General features: G+C 39.0%; 1 protein-coding gene across 4 annotated transcripts in view; it reads left to right on the forward strand.

Annotated features, from left to right (window-relative positions):
* FAM171A1 (family with sequence similarity 171 member A1) overlaps nt 1-18,269 on the forward strand; it is a 123,793-nt gene that overhangs the window by 53,462 nt on the left and 52,062 nt on the right. The window lies entirely within an intron of this gene.

Below are 18,269 nucleotides of genomic sequence, written 5' to 3' on the forward strand. Positions count from 1 at the left end.
TGTTTTAGATTCCACATATGAGCGATCTCATATGGTATTTTTCTTTCTCTTTCTGGCTTACTTCACTTAGAATGACATTCTCCAGGAACATCCATGTTGCTGCAAATGGTGTTATGTTGTCGGTTTTTATGGCTGATTAGTATTCCATTGTATAAATATACCACTTCTTCTTTATCCAGTTATCCGTTGATGGACATTTAGGCTGTCTCCATGTCTTGGCTATTGTAAACAGTGCTGCTATGAACATTGGGGTGCAGGTGTCATTTTGAAGTAGGGTCCCTTCTGGATATATGCCCAGGAGCAGGATTCCTGGGTCATATGGTAAGTCTATTCCTGGTCTGTTGAAGAATCTCCATACTGTTTTCCACAGTGGCTGCACCAAACTGCATTCCCACCAGCAGTGTAGGAGGGTTCCCTTTTCTCCACAGCCTCTCCAGCATTTGTCATTTGTGGACTTTTGAATGATGGCCATTCTGACTGGTGTGAGGTGAAAGCTCATTGGAGTTTTGATTTGCATTTCTCTGATAATTAGTGATACTGAGCATTTTTTCATGTGCCTATTGATTATTTGTACGTCTTCCTTGGAGAATTGCTTGTTTAGGTCTTTGGCCCATTTTTGGATTGGGTTGTTTGTTTTTTTCTTATTAAGTCGTAAGAGCTGCTTATATATTCTGGAGATCAAGCCTTTGTTGGTTTCATTTGCAAAAATTTTCTCCTATTCCGTAGGTTGTCTTTTGGTTTTACTTCTGGTTTCCTTTGCTGTACAGAAGCTTGTAAGTTTCATTAGGTCCCATTTGTTTCTTCTTGCTTTTATTTCTATTACTTGGGTAGACTGTTCTAGGAGAACATTTTTGAGATATATGTCAGATAATGTTTTGCTTATATTTTCTTCTAGGGGGTTTATTGTATCTTGTCTTGTGTTTAAGTCTTTGATCCATTTTGAGTTTATTTTTGTGTACGGTGTAAGGGAGTGTTCTAGCTTCACTGCTTTACATGCTGCTGTCCAGTTTTCCCAACACCACTTGCTAAAGAGACTGTCCTTATTCCATTGTATATTCTTGCCTCCTTTGTCGAAGATTAGTTGACCAAAAGTTTGTGGGTTCATTTCTGGGCTCTCTATTTTGTTCCATTGGTCTATATGTCTGTTTTTGTACCAATACCATGCTGTCTTGATGACTGTAGCTCTATAGTATTGTCTGAAGTCTGGGAGAGTTATTCCTCCAGCTTCTTTCTTTTTCTTCAGTAATGTTTTGGCAATTCTAGGTCTTTTGTGGTTCCATATAAATTTTATTATGATTTGTTCTAGTTCTGTGAAATATGTCCTGGGTAATTTGATAGGGATTGCATTAAATCTGTAGATTGCCTTGGGAAATTTTAACAATATTGATTCTTCCAATCCAAGAGCATAGGATATCTTTCCATCTTTTAAAGTCTTCTTTAATTTCCTTCATAACCCACCAGCTAAAAGAATTAGAAAAAGAAGAGCAAAAAAACCCAAAAGGCAGCAGAAGGAAGGAAATAATAAAGATCAGGGAGGAAATAAATAAAATAGAGACTTAAAAGCCACAGAAAAAATCAATCAACCCAAAAGCTGGTTTTTTAAAAAAGTAAATAAAATCTACAAACCTCTGGCCAAACTCACAAAGAAGAAAAACAAAGAGAGCACGAATAAGCAAAATAAGAATGGATAAGGGAGAAATTACAACAAATAAAATAGAAATACAGAATATCATATGAGAATATTTTGAAAAACTATATGGAACCAAAATGGATAACCTAGAGGAGATGGACAAATTTCTGGAAACATACAGTCCACCAGGACTGAACCAAGAAAAAACTGACCACTTGAACAAACCAATCATTAGAAATGAAATTGAATTAGCAATAAAAATCCTCCCTACAGATAAAAGTCCCAGATCAGACGGCTTCACCAGGGAATTCTACCAAACATACAAAGAAGAACTCATACCAGTCCTTCTTAAACTCTTTCAGATGATTGAAAAGGAAGGAATACTCCCAAACTCATTCTATGAAGCCACCATCACCCTGATACCAAAACCAGGCAAAGACACTACAAAAAAAGAGAATTATAGGCCAATATCACTGATGAACATAGATGCAAAAACCCTCACCAACATGTTAGCAAATGGAATCCAACAGCACATAAAAAAGATTATACATCATGACCAAGTGGGCTTCATCCCAGGGACACAAGGGTGGTTCAACATATGCAAATCAATCAATGTAATACGTCACATCAACAAGAGAAAGGACAAAAACCACATGATCATCTCAATCGATGCAGAAAAAGCATTTGATAAAATTCAACACCCATTTATGATAAAAACTCTCACCAAAGTGGGTATAGAGGAAACATATCTCAACATAATAAAAGCTATATATGACAAACCTACAGCCAGCATAGTACTCAACGGTGAAAAACTCAAAAGCTTCCCACTAAAATCTGGGACAAGACAAGGCTGCCCACTCTCACTACTCCTATTCAACATAGTCTTGGAAGCCCTAGCCACAGCAATCAGGCAAGAGAGAGAAATAAGAGGGATCGAAATTTATTTGTTTATTTTAATTTTTTTTAAATTTTTACACAATTTTTAAAGGTTACTTTCCATTTACAGTTCAGAAAAAAAATAATTGTAGGTTCACTGTAACTTGTTAAATATCTCTGCTTCTTTGGAAAGATAAGCAAGTATGTATAATGTAATCACTGCTCTGACTACAGCTGCTTCAAAGATATTTTTTTTTTGCTTTCATAATAAATAACTACAAGTGCTAGACAGCCTCACACAATTGGGCCATTCACAGCCTTCCAGAAACTTCTTCTGCCTGCTTTTTTGGCCCTTTTTTTTTAATTCTAAAAGTAATTAATGTTAGTTTCCTCACAGCCAACTCCACTTAGCACTTTCTAACTGATCTTCTTCCTAGAGAGAGAAATGACTTGCTAAAAATAAATTTTTAATAATAAACATCTGAAGGCTTCTTTATTCAAAATATGTGCAGTATAGTTTTTCTCTTAACCTGGCCCTGGACAAGCTATTTAAAGTGCATATGTAGAAGGAGATCTGATAAAACACACACAGAGAATTTCTCCTCCACTGCGTTCCCTTGGCAACCATTCCACTAGCATCTTCCAACACATCTTTAAAGCTTGGCTGAGGTGTGTATGTTAATTTTATAGACATGCTTAATATTGCTCATTAACTTCACAATTTCCAGATCCTTCCAGATTCTCTTAAGGGGACCTTGTGCCTTTGTGAAAAGTTTAAGACACCAAAAAAGCAAAGTTGTCTTAAAGTGGCTTCTTACAGTGACTTCCTTACAAATACTTCTGGGGCCTCTTGTTACCACAGTGTTACATCAGCTTAACTCTCTTGTTTAATTGTAAAGGATATTGTGTGAAGCTTAGAGAAACATCCACCGTATTTACATTTCCACATTGTAGTCGTTACACACTTTCCCGTATCTGACTAAAATGATGGTGTTGTTAGGTTCATAAACATATGCATTGATTTGGAACTGCAGCTTTTCTTTTTAGCTGTATTTAGCATTGTTTTGGTTCAACTGCTCAATAACTGCTTCAATTCTAATTCCTTTTCAAGAATTAAAGCATTCTCTTATTTTAAACTGGTTTGAGTGTTTGGGAGACCTTTCCCCCAAGATAAGTGATCATATTTTCATATAATATGCCACTTAAAAAGAGTGGAATTGTGTCCATTTCATTCACTGTCAAATAGCATAGTAACATTCTGAAATTATATTGTTTGGGAGCACTTGGTTATATAAATAAGTTTTACAGTTGAATCAGGCAAATCCAGCAATAGTTTTCAGATTATCCTGGGACGTTTAACCTAAATAACCCCTTGTTTAGTTGCAAGAGTGTAATCACTTTATAGTTGTGTTTATAGCATAAACTATACATGCAACCAGTCCCCAAAAGCCTCATTTTATACAGGTGCAATGACAGAGAATGACTTCTGCCATTTGACTTACTGGTGAATAGGTAGACTTAATAGCATCCTTAGCCAAAAAGTTGTTAAGAAGTTGTTGGTATTTGAGTATTGCATTTTTTATTTACATTTTACAGTGTTTCAGTGGGGGGAAGAAGGCATCCTGTCACTCGAGAAAAACAGGAAGTCAATGTCATACGTGTGTATGTATCATGTAGTCTATATGCATGTGTCATCGCTTCTTTAATTGCTGTGACTTTGTGAATGTTTACTGCATATTTCGACATTCTTGGCAACTTGATGTTGGTTAGAAAGCGTTGTTAACGAGATAATCGTCAGTTTGATCATCATACAGATTTCTTATGGGAAGAGGGAGGAATCCACTGATTTATCACCCCACAGATCCTGGCAGCCCTGCCAAGACAGCAGTTCATGTATGAGAGGGACAGGCAGGAGGGGTTGAGGGGAGAGGATGTGTTGTGGGAAGAGTCTGTGGAGACAGTGATGGGGAATAAGCTGGAAGCATGTGCCCTACAAAGGGCAGGCAGCCAGCACATGCAGCTCCTGTGAGCAGCACTCACTGGCTGCCTGCACAGGTCTCTCCCCTGCGTTCCAGACTGAAGCTGTGACTGTGAGTTTCCCACGAAGCCATCTTTCCATGAAGTTCAGATATGAGTCAGTTGCCAGAGGCTGTCAAACACAGAAAGGCACAAAATGGGATCCTGTGTTCCCAGGGGCCACAGTAGCAAACATATCTCTTGTTTGCTTTTTCAAGTGGGAAATTCAAATGGAAGAATGGAGATCATAATCCTTCACTGAAAATTAAGAGACACATTTATGAGGAAAATAAGCCCCTCATGGGTTAGAATTCTGTGTCAGATACTGTGACCTCAGATTAATAGGGAGGTTTAGGGCAGCTCTCAGTACAATCCAGCAAAAGGTGATCAAATAGAGAATGGATGGGAGGGACCATCAGTGGAACCAGGAGGGACTGGTGCCAGCAGATGTGTCCCCCTGACATATGTCTGCATCTGTCCCTTCTTGTCTTTGCAGAACACGGAACTGAATATTCCTTTTACAATAAAACACACAAAAATTCCCTAATGCCTTAGTGCAGCTAGAAACTGGATGCAAGGGAGTCCCAGGATGAAACTTACAAATTGTAGCAGGCATTTATTGAACTATATTGTATATTATATTATATGTAATAGGTAATATATAATATGTCATAAAATATTTATATGATATTCTATATAATGTTATATATTAATTTATGTAATACATAATATAACTAATGGTAATATATAATACATGTAATATATTAATACAGAATATAGCTATATAATTGATATGTAATATATTGATTATTAATATATTTATATATTATTATCATGTAATAATATATTTAAACTACATTAATATAATAATAAATTGTATTAATAATGCATTATATGTTAGTATAGATTATATAATGAGTAATATTATGTGATACCCAAAATTACACAATCTATAATATTATAGATCTTTTTTAGGAAATACCTAATTTGCTTGAAGAATAAGATTCACTAAATTTTGAGAAGAAAATTAAATTGAACAATATAAGATGCGTATGCACTCTGTGAGACCAGAGAAGATAAATTACAAGAAAACATTAGTGTGACCAAGGGCATTCTAATTTCGTCAGATTGCAAAGTAAAATAAACCTTTCGTGTTTCTAAAAGAATTAAAGTAAATGAATAGAAGCTGCTCTTTAACATGTTGGGCACTTCGGAACTGCCTGTAATTGAAAGACATGGCAATTCTGTGAATATACAGATAATGTTAAATGTTAGCACCAAATAATATGGGGCAAAATCTCTTAGAGCAAAAAGGCCTGGCAACATTTTAAAAATAGCCTCCCATTTAGAAAAATTTTTAAATGAGCAAGTAATTTTTTATTGTTTGACTTAGGAAATGGAAAGCCATTGTGACTCCCCTGAAGTTGGGTTAAATACAGCTAATCATAGCATTGGAGGCTGAGTTGAGTGACTTGCTTTTCCCCTCCTTTCCTTGGTGGTCAGCAGCCACAGGGGTTCCAGGCAGCTTGGGATAAAAGCCTTGGCTTGATCTACTGGTGGAAATGGACTTTCTTCAGAGCCCAGTGACCAACCCAGCAAATACTGGGTTCCTGATGAGGTGGGTTGCTGTGGAAACCAACAGCTCTAAACACCAAAAGGAAAGAAAAAGATTAAAATCCCTAAATAAAGGCCAATTTGAGGGAATATAAAAAGGCATGAAAAACGGTCAGAGGGAGCCAAAAACTTCACAGAAAGAAAACAAAACAAAAAAAGGAGCCCACACTAGACTTTCCCTTCCACGATGAGTCAGAGTTTGTTCGAACTGATAAGAAACTGAGCCATGTAAGCTGTTCAGACTTCAGGTGACAGTGATCCTCCTAGCTGTGTTCCCAGAGATAACCACAGAGGGCGCTGTGATCTGGAGTAGTAACTGTTAGCACGAGAATGTAGGAGAGATTGAGAATGCTGGTTTTGGAGTTTGCATGAGAAGTGCCTTCTGTCATTTGTAGAAAAATAACTAAAGCTATAAATTCTTGTTTGAAGATGGAGGGGGAGAAGGGAAGACGAGGCATGCTTTCTGCATGGCTTCCCAGGGTTTGCTAGCAGTTCTGTTAAATGCTGTGCACTTGTGAAGTACACACTGATTCCTTTCTCTCGTCCCTGCCGTTGTGTTTGCTCTAAATTTGCTGTGTAGGTACTTCCTCTACAACCCACAATTTGAAACAGACTTGTTGCATTTAGTTCTAAATCTATGGCAGAGAAAAAGGAGATGATGAAAAGATAATGCTGGACTAAAAGATGATGTTTCACTCTGCCCACCAAGCAGATGCTCTCTGCACTACTGAAAATGGACTGGCTTGTGCCCTCAGAGCCAAACTCTTCAAATCTGCCCAGAGCAAGGGAGTTCTGAATCACAGTGGAGGAAGAATTCTTTTTTTGGCAGGGGGACACAAACATTCAGTGTATAACAGCACCCATCTTCCATTTTTTCTGTGGGGGGGGGTGTAATTAGGTTTATTTATTTATTTATTTTTAAATGGAGGTAGTGGGGATTGAACCTAGGACTTCATGCATGCTAAGCATGTACTCTACCACCAAGCTGTATACCTCCACCTTCTGAGGGAGAATTCTTCAGCACTTGTTTCTTCTTGAGTCTACCACGGGCTGATGAAAATTTGAGAAGAATGCTTTAGAGGGGCTGAATTCCTGATCATGAAATAATATGCTGACTAGAAGTGTGAAGCAAAAAGAGATCTGAGCACAACAACCCCCCCAGGGCTCCACCCACCATGCACTGCAGAATTGGAACTTGTAATGGGCACTGTGTTAGTCAGGGTTCCCCAGAGATACAGAACCACTAGGATGTCCATGCACATAGGAAGAGATTTATTCTAAGGAATTGGCTCATATGATCTTGGAGGCTGACAAGTCCCAAGATCTATGTGGTGAGTCAGCAAGGTGGAGACCCAGTAGTGGGGTGGAGTTTCTGTTCAAAGGCTGGCAGGCTTGAGATCCAAGAAGAGCTGATATGTCAATTAAAGTCTGAAAGAAGGAAAAGGCCAATGTCCTAGTTCAAAGGCTGGCAGACAAGAAGTCTCCTTTACTTTTGGGAGGGTCAGCCTTTTTGGTTCTATTCAGGCCTTCAACTGACTGGATGAGGCCCACCCACAGGAGAGAGGGCAGTCTGCTTTACTCAGTGTCACGATTTAAATGTTCATCTCCCTCAAAAACACCCTCACAGAAATACTCAGAATAATGTTTGATCAAATATCTGGGCACCCTTATGGCCCAGTGAGGATGGGCCATTAACCACATATCATTAACCATCACAGATACTGAGAAAGGAAAGCCAGGGGGTGGGAGGTGGGTGCAGTTTCAAAAAGATGGTCCTCAGCCATATAGAGTCATGCCAGGACAGCAAACAACCTGAGGAGTGCATACCCCCCACCCACTCTCGCTCACAGACTCCTGGGAGGACAAGACTCCCAGCCGTATGATGAAACTGAGCCAGGGACAACTTACTGCCCTCCTGTGCTGAGACAGGGCCTCTCACACTGCTGCTCCTAAATAATTTGCCTCCTCTGTGGTCCCTGCAGTCAGAGAAAACACCTGCTTCCTTATGTTGCTGTCTTCTAAATCAAAATCCAGCATGAGGGAGGAGCAGATTAGCAGAAGTTATGTTAGAGAAACCAAAATCCGTTCCTCCACCCTACCTACCAGGGAAGCTGGGAAAACAAGTTTCTGGCTTCCGCCCTAGACCAAACGCATGATATAAGAACCTACTAAAATCTTCAGAAGATGCTGGCCATCCAGGCTTACCTTCCCCTGCTACCCATCCTTCCAATCTCAGCTTCAACCTTCCTCTCTTCCAAGAAGCATTTCCCCATTGAAGGCAATAAACCATAATCATGGCCAATTTTCATGCCAGACATGCTCGCAGAGCCAAAGGTACCCCTTTTAAATGTTTACTGTCACACCTACATTAACTCTATACAGATACTGTCAGATCTTTTTTCTTTGTTTATTTGTTTGTGTTTATGTTTATAAACTCCAGACCCTATTAGTCTCTTCTTTGCTCTTTTTCACCCAGTTTCATCTTTTTTGCTCTCTGGCACAAGAATTGGTCTTACCTCTCCCCAGGACCCCCCGCCCCCCCCCCCAAACAAATACTATAAACTCCTTACAAACAGTGGCCATATCTTTTTTTTAATGGAGGTCCTGGGTTGATGGAGTTAAGGGGGATTGAACCCAGGGCCTCGTGCTTGTTAAGCATGTGCTCTACCACTAAGTTTTACTGTCCCCCCAACCATATCTTTTTTCTTCTTCTCTTTTTAATGTCACACAGTTCCTAGCATCATACCAAGCACATAGTAGCTGATCAAGAAGTATTTTCTGATTAAGTACAATTAATTAGTTATCTGAATTGATTAATGCTTCTCAAATGAATTTTGGTAGTCTCTATTTAGAACAATAATGAATAAGATATAAGTGGAACAAAAAAACCCAGAGATATTTAGGCAGGTATCAGATGGTATCCAGAAATGCTATTAGTTTTAGTAATTCATTCAACATGTATATTGAGTGCTTCTGTGCCAGATGCTATTCTGTGTGCCTGGGATACTTGAATAGAGGAGAAAAGAGAAACAGACAAAATAGTACTCTCAAAGCTTACGTTCCAGAAGGGTCCAACAGATAACACATGATAATAAATAAATGATAATAAAGGATAAATATATTGGAATTGATCAGCGTAACACATAAAGGAAAAAGCAGAACACAATAATATCAGGGGTTCAGGGAGAGGTTGGAATTGACATTTTAGATAGGATGGTCAGAATTGTAAAGAAAAAATGTTTTTAGACAATCAGAGAAAATTGAATAGTTTCTGGGTATGAGATTGTTCTATAAATTGGACCTGATAATGGCATTTGGGAGCATGTTTTTTAAAAGTCCTTATCTTTTGTAAACTGAAGTATATATGAGGAAGTAATGTGACCTAACAGGATGTCTGGGATTTACTTCAAAATGGTTCAGAAAAAAAAAAAATTGAGGAAGGAAGGAAGGTGAAATCAGTTGAGGGGAGCACAGATGTGACAGGAATGGTAGAAAGTTGATATTTGAAACTTATCAGTGCTGAGTAGGGGGTGGTCCTCATACTATTCTTTCTACTTTCTTTCCCTGTTTTTTTTTTTTTTTCAGTGGAGGTACTGGGGATTGAACCCAGGACCTGGTACATGCTAAGCCTGTGCTCTACCACTGATCTATACCCACTCCCTATACTTTATACTTTTATAAGTGTTCTAAGATTTCCATAATAAAAGTTAAAAAGAAAAATAACTAGTGGTCAGTCAAGGTCTCATTCAGGAGGTGACATTTAAGCAGAGGCTGAGGAGGTTAGAGAGGTATCTGGGTAGATGGGTGTCCAAGGGAGAGCATGCCAAGCAAAGAAACAACACAGAGGTCCCTGGCCACCTTGCCACTCCTTGAATGGGGGCAGGGCGGAGGCATAGGAAATGAGGCTAGAGGGTAATTCGGTTGTGGGGTGGAGAACACCAGGAGTCTATAAGTCACTGTAAGGACTTCAAGTGAAGGTTGGATCTGGGAGTGCTGCAGTCATACCTGATATGTTTTCCTTGGGATTTTGTTGAACCACCAGGATACCCTGGATTTATTTATCCAGATTCTGAGATTAACACTTGTAACACATTACAGCGCCATCTGAAAGAAGTTTCTGCAGTGATGGAAATGTCCTCCCAGTGCTGTCCAGTATCTAAGCCACTAGCGCCCATGTGACTGTTGAGGACTTGACATGTGTCTGGTGTAGTGAGGAGCTCAATTTCTAATTTAATTTAATTGCAAGGAATTTAAATTTGAATTGGCATTGAACTGAATTTAAACTTGAATTGGACCTGCCTGTGCCTGGCGGCTCCCACACTGCAGTCTTAGGAGATAGTTAGTGTGGAGATATTTCCCTCCATGCTGGTTCTTACTTCGTTCAAGCAACCAAGCCATTCTCACCTCAAGGCACTTTGCGCCCCTTTGCCTGGCCAGTTCCTGCGTCTCCTTCAGGCCTGAGCTTAAATGACACCTCCTCAAATGGCCTTCAGATGTGAAAGTCAGGCCTCCTCCATCATGCTGGCCTTTTGCACCCAGTTTTCCTTTGAGGCATTTTCCCCGGTTTGTAATTACACTTGGTATTTAATGTCTCAAGCCCAGAGCCCCTCAAAGTCAAGGGTCCGATCACCACTGTCTACTAACCACACCGTCGGCATACAATAAAACTGACTCAGTCATCTCTCTCTTCTTGATGAGCCTGGCCAGAGATATGTCAATTTTGTTTACTCTCTCAAAAATCCAGGTCTTAGTTTGATTGATTTTTTTCTTTTTTTTTTTTAACCTCTCTTTTATTTATTTCCTCCCCGATCTTTCTTATTTTTTTTCCTTCTGCTGACTTTAGATTTTGTTTGTTCTTCTTTCTCTAATTCTTTTAGGTGGTAGGTTAGGTTGTTTATTTGAGATTGTTTTTGTTTTTTGAGGAAGGCCTGTATTGCTATGAACTAGTGGTCAGTCAAGGTCTCATTCTTAAAACTGTTTTGCTGCATCCCGTAGATTTTGTGTCGTTGTGTTTTCACTGTCATTTGTCTCAAGGTATTTTATAATTTCTTCTTTGATTTACCATTGATCCATTGGGTTTTTTAGTAGCATATTGTTTAGTCTCAATGCTGTCACTTTTTTCTCAATTTTTTTTCTGTGGTTGATTTCTAGTTTCATGCCATTGTGGTCAAAAAATATGCTTGAAATAATTTATATTCTCTTAAATTTGTTGAGGCTTCTTTTGTGCCTGAGTATGTGGTCTATCCTAGAGAGTGTTCCATGAGCTCTTGAAAAGAATGTATATTCTGTTTTGGGGGGGAGGTGTGTTTAATGTCTTAAAATATTAACCAACTTCTACTGTTATATTGTGTCATTTAGTTTCTCTGTTGCCTTATTTTCTGTCTGAAAGTTCTGTCCAATGATGTTAATGACGTGTTAAAATCTCCTACTATTATTGTATTACTATCAACTTCTCCCTTTATGTCTGTTAGTATTTGTTTTATATATTTAGATGCTCCTATAATGAGTGCATATATGTTAATGAATATAATATCCTCATCTTGTATTTTTCCTTTGATCATTATATAGTGTCCTTCTTTATCTTTCTTTATGGCCTTAGTTTTAAAGTCTATTTTGTCTGATATGGGTATTGCTACTCCTGCTTTCTTGTCATTTCCATTTGTGTGAAACATCTTTTCCATCCTCTCACTTTCAATAACAAAATAAGAAATGAAAATGGAGAAATTGCAACCAACACCACAGAAATACAAAAAAAATCATAAGAGAACACTATATTGCAATAAATTGGACAACTTAGAAGAAATGGACAAGTTTCTAGAAACACACAGTCCACCAAGACTGAATCAAGGAGAAATGGATCATTTGAGCAAACCAGTCACAAGAAGTGAAATAGAATCAGCAATAGAAAACCTCTCTGCAAATAAAAGTACAGGACCAGATGGCTTCACTGGGGAATTCTATCAAACGTACAAAGAGCTCATACTGATCCTTCTCAAATTCTTCCAAAAGATTGAAAAGGAGGAAATACTCCCAAACTCATTCTATGAAGCCACCATCACCCCAAAACCAAAGCCAGGCAAAGACACTACTGAAAAAGAAAACTATAGGCCAGTATTGTTGATGAACATAGAAGCAAAAATCCTCAACAAAATATAGCAAACAGAATCCAACAACACATGAAAAAGATTATACACCATGATCAAGTTGGATTCATCCCAGGGACACAAGGATGGTTCAACATATGCAAATCAGTCAATGTAATACATCACATCACAAGAGAAAGGACAAAAATCACATGATCATCTCCATAGATGCTGAAAAAGCATTTGATAAAATTCAACACCCATTTATGATAAAAACTCTAACCAAAGTGGGTATAGAGGGGATATATCTCAATGTAATAAAAGCTATTTATGACAGACTTACAGCCAGCGTAATAATCAACGGTGAAAAGCTGAAAGCCTTTCCACTAAAATCTGGAGCAAGACAAGGATGCCCGCTCTCACCACTTCCATTCAATATAGTGTTGGAAGTCAAGCCATACAAGACAAGAAAAATAAATAAAAGGGATCAAAATTGGAAGAGAAGAGGTAAGACTCTATATGTTGATGACATGATACTATATATAGAAAACCCTAAAAGCGCCACACAAAAATAACAAGAGCTGGTAAAACAATTTGGCAAGGTAGCAGGATACAAGATTAACATACAGAAATCAGTTGCATTTCTTTACACTAACAATGAAATATAAGAAAAGGAAGGTAAAGAAACAGTCCCTTTAAAAATTGGATCCAAAAATATAAAATACTTAGGAATAAACTTGACCAAGGAAGTGAAAGACTTATACATGCAGAACATCAAAATATTGACTAAGGAAATTAAAGATGACTTAAAGAAATGGAAAGATATCCCATGTTCTTGGATTGGAAGAATTAATATTATTACAATGGCCATACTACCCAAAGGAATCTACAGATTTAATGTGATCCCTATCAAATTACCCAAGACATTTTTCACAGAACTAGAACAAATCATCCTAAAATTTGTTTGGAATCACAAAAGACCCAGAATTGCCAAAGCAATACTGAAGAAAAAAAAATGAAGCTGGAGGAATAACCCTCCAATACTTCAGATAATACTACAGAGCTACAGTATCAAAAGAGTACAGTATTGGTACAAAAACAGACATATGGATCAATACAACAAAATAGAGAGCCCAGAAATGAACCCACGAACTTTTGGTCAATTGATCTTTGATAAAGGAGGCAAGAACATAAAAATAGACTTAACATGTGATCCAGCAATCCCACTCCTGGGCATATACCCAGAGAAAAATAAAATTTTAAAAGACACATGCACCCCAATGTTCATAGCAGCACTATATACAATAGCCAAGACAGGGAAACAACCTAAATGTCCATCAACAGATGACTGGATAAAGAAGATGTGGTATATTTATACAATGGAATACTATTCAGCCATAAAAAAGAATAAAATAATGCCATTTGCAGTAACATGAATGGACCTGGAGATTGTCATTCAAAGTGAAGTAAGCCAGAAAGAGAAAGAAAAATATCATATTTACAAAATAGAAACAGACTAACAGACATAGAAAACAAACTTATGGTTATGGGGGGAGGTGGGAAGGGATAAATTGGGAGTTTGAGATTTGCAGATTCTAATACATATATAAAATAGATAAAACAACAATTTCAGACTGTATAGCACAGGGAACTATATTCAATTTCTGGTAGTAACTTATGGTGAAAAAGAATATGAAAACAAATATATGTATGGTCATATATGACTGAAGCATTATGCTGTACATCAGAAATTGACATAACATTGTAACCTGACTATACTTCTATATATATATGTGTATATATGTATGAAAAAAACCTGACTGAGATGAAAATAGAGAGGGAGCAGTGCCAGTGTTCCCAGTTCTGGGGGCCCAGGTGAGGGGCCACTCACCCAGTTTGGGGAGGGGTTGGTAAGTCTGGAACAGCTTTTTGAATACACCAGAACTAGGACTCTCAAAGTGTGGTGAGGAATTGGCAATGTGAAAGCAAGGTTGCAGAAAGGCATTTCCTACAAAGATGAGAAGCAGCAATAGGAAGGAAAATAGGAAAAGTCCAGGACCATGTCTGGGGCTATGGTACATGAGGATCTGGTGGGGCTTGATTGTGGAGGACCTTGGATTGCTTGAAATGGATCCTGTAGGTCAGGGGTGGGCAGATTTTTCTTTAAAGGGCCAAAAGGAAATAGTTTAGGCTTTGCAGTCCTTTGGTCTCTGTCAAAACATCTGAATTTCACCCCTGAAATGCAAAACAGCCTTAGACAAGATGTACATGACTGGGCATGGCTCTGTTTCAGTAGAACTTTATTTATGGACACAAATCTGGATTCCAGGTAATTTTCATGTGATACAAACTATTATTCCTTTTTTCCCCTATCATTTCCCTATCATTTCAAAGTGTAAAAACCATTCTTGGCTCATGGACCATGCCAAACAGGCATCTGGCCACATCTGGCCCTCAGCCACAGTTGGTGGGGAGCTAACGGGTTTGAAGAGGAAAGGACATGGTCATATCAGCATTTCAGATGGTCCCTCTGGCTTCAGTGGGATTTCAGCGATCAGGTCTTGAAGACAGTGGCAATTTCTGTGGAGAGATGGAACAGCAGTCTGGGTGATAGATGTCCAGGGCCTGAATTAGGACAGAGTTAATAAGGATGGGAAGGAAAGACTGGCTTTGAGACCTATATTCTGGAATCAGAATCAGCAGAACTTGGTGATTGATGTTCAGGGTCAAGAGTAAAAGAATAATGTCCCAGCTTCAATTTAGTAATCAGGTTCTCCAGCTCAGCAGGATCTATAAAGCTCTCACTGACCAACAAAGAAAAATAATGCATCTTAATACATATTTAGGTCTGAGGCTATTGATATGGTCTTCCTTTTATCTGCAAAATTAGATAAATAAATAGTAAAGAGTGTCCCACCACATCATGAGATCAGTCCCCTGGCTGTCATTTAATTCAAATAATTTTGTTTGCTGTTGAATGGACAATCTAATTCTAAGTGTTACTCTATACAAACAATATCCCAATGGGCCATTTCTATAACTTCTGCTCAATTTTGCTGTGAACTTAAAACTGCTCTAAAAAAAAATAAAGTCTAACTGAATGAGAGCTACTGTTCATGCTATACTGTCATATGAATAAGGCAAACTGCACATTTAAAAAAAAATGATACCCCAGTGGTCTCTAATGATTACCTAACCATAGCGACATTTTTTCACATCCTATCACACCAAAAAAAAAGTAGCTAAATAATTCCTTTCAAGGTATACAATTGCAGGACATAAACTAGGCTTTCTGTATTAGAAGAACTTCAAGTGGTAGAATCTAGGATATCGATTATAGGAAAAGTCCTTCTTTCTCTGGTTATTTACCAGTCCTTTGGCTTTGTCCAAATCTCAGCTGCTCGTGCCTTTCCAGCAAACACAAGAGAAGCAGAAACCTTGTAATCCCAGTTGTTAGTAAGTGTTGAAGAAACATAAGGTTACATGAATCATCGGTGCAACCCTGCAGATTCACCGTCCCGCTTGCCCTGTTCTAGAGGATTTCTGCTATGCAGGTACAAATGACAGCTGAGTTCATCCAGGTGATATCTCCCCATGCCACCTGAAGACAAGGAAGACCCAGTTCAGTAAGAAAACATGTGTGGTTGTACGTACTGCAAGTCTGCGTTAAGATAACACTGATAAGATTGGAAGGAGTCGGCTAATTATGTTTTGTAATGTTATGTCCTGATTTCCTTGATGTTGGCAGTAGTTTTCTCCTCCTATAGTATGAAGTGACCAGGTTCGGTTTCTGTAGCACTTACTTTTTTCTCTACAAGGTTTTGAGAGATTCTTTTGATGCAGACCTTATATAGTACCTCGATCTAGGATTCTTTAGCAGTTTTTTACGGTCATCTACTCAAGAAATGTTTTAAGTCAGTGATACCAACCCAGGCTCTTGAGGTCTTTAATCAATAGAAATTCAGAAGAAGCCAGATAAGAAATTCCGGCAAGGCTTTATTGGGGCTCGTGCCATAGCATGAGGGAACAAAAATAACTAACATGTGCCCTTGCTCACTCCCCAAGGAAGCATAAGGTGGTTCCTTAAATGGGGTAACAACAGGGCAGCAGGTCCATGGGTGGTGCAGGAGGCGTGGCTTAAGTGTTCCACCCACCTTCTTGCTGTTGCTTTGTGTGAGGATCGTGTGCAGTACCCTGCCTTTGCTTTGGCAGCTCAGAAGTGGCAGTTGGTCTGTGTTCTTTTTGTATCTTTTTGTTCTTAATTACCCCAACCTTGCATGCTTGCAGTTATTTTCAATCCCTTATAGTTTCTTTGCATTCTGTTGCTTGAGGAAGTGTTTTTCCAGATGCAACCACTCCAGTAAAGGGTCCCACATCCCAGCCTATCTCATCAGTATGTGAAAAAATGGGTGAGAAAGTGATCAACTAACTGACATTTACAGTAATTGAAAAGGTTGCTTTAGCATCATAAGTCGCCGACTCGAACCAAAAGAAATTCTCAGTGTGGTTGCCCCGGGTAAGGAAGAGCTTGGGCTGTCAAGTTGCTACCCCTGAGAGGGATGTCTCATCCCTCCACTTTGTTTTAAACTTTTCTCCCCTCCCACTCTCTTCCCTGTGCCCTTTCCTGGTACCATTGGACACTATGACCAAATGCTTCCAAACATAGTGTTTGGAATAATATAATGGCTCCAGCTTGTGTTTGTGCTTTTCCTGAGACATATATATTGTTATTATCCCCAGTTTATAAATGAGGAGCAAGACGTGGAGAGCAGAAGTAACTTGCCAAGGCCACGTGGCTAGAATAGGGTGGAGCTGAGTTTCCAACCCAGAGTGTGAATTGCATAGAACTCTAGACACATACACTGGACAGTTCCTACCAGGCCAGCTTGGACACGCCTCCTCCCCTCACTCTCAGGCTGCTCCCCAGCCTGCCTTGACCTAACCTCCTTAATAGTCTCTCCACCGAGCTGGACTTCAGTGGTTCTATGAACGTGAGCTCCCTACTCACCTGGCAATTCTTTGCTATTCCTTGTCCCACCTCCCTATCCCAAGTCACCAGTAATGCCTTCAGATCTGAGGCAGCTCACAATGTCTGGCAGGTCATGCCTGTAAGTGGCAAGTGGATTTAGGTCACTGGGCACCATTTATTCCCTTCATACCTAAGCAAAGGGGCTTTCTTAGAGCAGAATACATTGATCATTCTGGAATATATCTGGAATCAGCGTCTGTTTATTGATGTCCACCATGGTCCACCACCACCTCTTGCTGGGTTATTATAGAATTCTCTTAATTAGGTGTACAGTCTCCAGTCTTGCATCTCCCTGAGTCCATCCTTCACCCAAAGCCAGATGTTTCTATGCATACGTTTGATTTTCAATCCCCTGTTTAAGACCTTTGTGACTTCCTATTGCCCTTAGGATAAAGAATCATCCTTTTAGCTTATAAATCCATAACTGATCTGGCCTTTGCTGGCCTCCCCAGCCTTGTCTTTCCCTGGGCTTCATGCCCTTCACACTCCCCATCCAGCTTTCAGAACTTATTTCCATTTCTCCAGGAAGCATGGCTTTCTCTTGCCTCTGAGCCTTTGCACATGCTGTTCCATGAGTGTCCCTTTGTGCCTCCACTGTACATCCCCCAGGCATAGCACTTGCCTATCTACTCACTTTCCTTCACCACTGTGGTTGTGCATTTACTCATGATTCTAGTCTTGGAGTATCAGCTTAATAAATGTCTCTTGTATGAATGAATGAGAATTTCCCACTCAATTTTAATTTTTAACATTAATTTGCATCTGTCCATTTCCCATATTCATTATTTGGTCTTGCCAATATTACTAACTCAACTTCAGCTATCTTTTCAAATGTTTTATTTTTCATTTTTTTCTTCTAACCTTCTCTCCTCTCACTCTTTGTATCCTCCCTTCTGAAGATATTTTGGCTACGTTTTGATCTAGTCTTTATGGTTACCAGCATAGCAACCCCACGCTGTACATATCCATGTTCACTAGGGTTGTTGAAGAATATGACTGCAGATCTTAGTGCTTGCAGGGT

This window comes from Camelus bactrianus, chromosome 35 (genome assembly GCF_048773025.1).
Source record: "Camelus bactrianus isolate YW-2024 breed Bactrian camel chromosome 35, ASM4877302v1, whole genome shotgun sequence".
Classification (NCBI taxonomy): Eukaryota; Metazoa; Chordata; class Mammalia; order Artiodactyla; family Camelidae; genus Camelus; species Camelus bactrianus.